The following is a 3,130-nucleotide window of genomic DNA, read 5'->3' as shown; positions in this document are numbered from 1 at the left end:
AACAATAAGAGACCTACAATAGCAAAAGTAATCCTGGGCAACAAAGGAAAGGTAGGAACCATCACAATCTCTGACTTGAAATTATATTACAAAGTGACAGTGATAAAATCTGTATGGTCCTGGTTAAAAACACAGACCTGAGGATCAATGCAACAGATTAGAAGATGCAAACATGACTATAAACACACCCAGCCACTTTATCTGTGAAAAAGGAGCTAAACATGTTCACTGGAAGAAAGATATCCTTTTTAATAAATAGTGCTGAAAAAACTAGCTTTCCACATGCCAAAGACTAAAATTAGACCCATGCCTGTCACCAATAAACTAAAGTGAAAATGGATCACACTTCTAAATATTAAAACAGAAACACTAAATCTACTGGAGGAGAAAGTAGGTAGAAATCTTAAAGACATAGGCATAAGCAGAGAGTTCATGAACAAAAACTGAACGGCAGGGGCAATATTTCAAAGAATCAACAATTGGGATCTCATCTTATTGAAAAGTCTTTGTATATCAAAAGAAATCCCCAAAGAGTAAAAAGAAAACCCGTGAACTGGAAAAAAAATTCCGTAATATGCTTTTTGTCTTGTTTTCTTAGATGAGATATTTTATTTTGCAGTCATCTTTTGTTTGATTTTTTTGTGTGTGGTGTTTCTTTTGGTACCAGTACCTTGGTGGTTTTTTTGGAACTCAGGACCTTGTGCTTGCCAAGCAGGCACTTGTGCTACTGAGCTATATCCTCAGCGCAGGCATCTTTTGTTTGAATATAGGAAATGTATGGCTTATTTTCATTTTTCAGTACAATACGATTTCCACAGTGCACAACAGTCCTGTAGCGCACAGGTTCCTTCACTTCTCTTTCTTGTGAGACTGTTGACAATCAATTCTTTGTTATTCTGCATTAAGGGTTTGCTTAGTGCTTCTGTTTCATTTGGAGGCAGTGTGTTAGCTGCTGTGTCTAATACTGTATGCGTTTCAGGTATACGTCATTTTGTTAGAATATACTTTCATTCAGACAACCCCGTATGATCTTTATCACTTGGAAGACTTTTACTGTGATCTCTTTTCACCACTCTAATTTTTATTTATTTGCATTTTCTCTAGTTTTTCCTTAATTAGTCTAGCTCACCGTTTGTCAGCTTTGTTAGTCCTCATGTAATAATAATCAGATTCAAATTGGTGAAAGAGGAGTTAGAGATGGAGCCAGGGAGAGAGGCAGGAGAAGAGGATTGAATAAGAGAAACAAACTGTGCTGTGCAAATGCACATTCCCTCTGGTATGCTTGCAAACTGCATGCACTGAATACACATAATAGGTAAATAAATATTTAAAAATTCTTAAAAGTTTTTGTTTTTAATTGCTTTCTTATTTTAAAAATTCACTAATGGTTACTGCACCAATCTGACTGACAAATGATTATGTCTCTGATTCACATACTTATATTTGTAACTAATTGGGGGAATTTAGTCATATTTTGTCAACAGGTTCTAGTTGAATTTCTTATTATGAGATTTACATTCCATATGATTTAGGTCCTTTGACACATATAGCTGTGTGTATTGTGGCCTCATTTATTGTCTATTTTTATAAGTGTCCCAAGAATCCTTAGATTTGAATATTCCCTCATGTGTTTTCTCTTTCCCTGTTCCTCTTCTTTTTTTTTTTTTGGTACTGAGAACTGAACTCAGGACCTTAAGCTTGCCAGGGGCACTTATACCACCGAGCTATATCCCCAGACCTCCGTGTTCCTCTCTAATGTACATTCTAACCACTGATCTGTTTCAAACTACGGTGTATTCAGACTTTTTTATGTAGTGGTGAATAGACTATACAGGCATTTGAATCATGTTTTCAATGGATTGTGGTGAAATCAAGTTTCCTCCTCGCTGGTTTTGAGTTCTGAGGTCAAATGAAAATGCATTGGTTAAAGGATATATTCCCTGAATTCATGTATTTTGTTAATGCATGATATTTTAAAAATGGACTTTTCATTAGTTACTATCAATTTTGCAAAGTACTAAGATTTAAAGAGGTGGTTTCATACATGAATATTTTACTTATATTTTGATCATATTCAGTGACCTGATTTTAACAAGAGAGTTTCTACGTATTTCATTTCTGCCCAAACTGGTTATTCCCTTTTTGATGAGTTGACAACAAGTTGTTCAATTATGACATTCCCCAGAGAATGTCTCTGAAAATTGTGTTTTAGACAGTTATTCTTCTTCTGGCATTTCTGGAGCTGCATACTGTACCCCTAGAATTGTGACTGAGGTTCCAGTGAGTTTAATTACAGAAAAAAACCACCTTGGAGATTCAGCAAATAAGTAGCTCAATGATACGTGTTATGGTACAGATGAAGTGTTCACAGACTTTTGGCCTAACTTCAGGGAGTGTTAGTTTATCCCAGCATTCATACGGTTGTTTTCTTAGGAATTGATAAATTCAAATCATGATGAGTAGTGATTAAATGTCATATCCAGGGCTGGGGATTTAGCTCAGCAGCAAAGCGCCTGCCTGGCAAGCTCAAGGTCATGAGTTCGGTTCCTGGTACCAGAGAAAAACCAAGGAAAAAAAAAAATAAATGTCATATCCATACTTAGTCAACCTTAAATTCAAGTATGGTGTGAGAAGCCAGGCCAGAACATTGGACTGGTATTAATAATAATTTCATTATTTCACTTCTACAAGTCTAAAACACATATTGGAAATACAAATGTGTTTCATGAAACTTTTTCCCAAAAAATTTTATTATTTTAACTGAAAATGCTTATTTAATATTGGTTTGTATTTAGGCTAACTTGCCCAACAATGCATATTTAAGGTTTGTTTGTTTCTTTGTTTGTAATGACAATCCAGATTTCTTGTAGTTATAGGACATTCTTGATATTGCTTTTAAAAATCTCAACAAGTAAAAAATAACATTTCCCTTCTGAAAGACATGAATCAATCTTTCAGTGAATTAGGAAAGAAAGGGAACATCTTGAGTGCAATGATGGGTGTGTGCTCTTTGCTTTCTGTATTTTCAGTGATGGACCCCATGGGTGAAGCTGTCATCACAGGGGACCACGGGGAAGCCTCCAAAATCCAGAGCTTGGAATGAGTGGCCATCTCCTCATGTGGGTAACTC

Source organism: Chinchilla lanigera, unplaced genomic scaffold (genome assembly GCF_000276665.1).
Source record: "Chinchilla lanigera isolate Chin_1 unplaced genomic scaffold, ChiLan1.0 scaffold00110, whole genome shotgun sequence".
Lineage (NCBI taxonomy): Eukaryota > Metazoa > Chordata > Mammalia > Rodentia > Chinchillidae > Chinchilla > Chinchilla lanigera.
The sequence above is the reverse complement of the archived record's forward strand: the minus strand, read 5'-3'. Positions refer to the sequence as shown.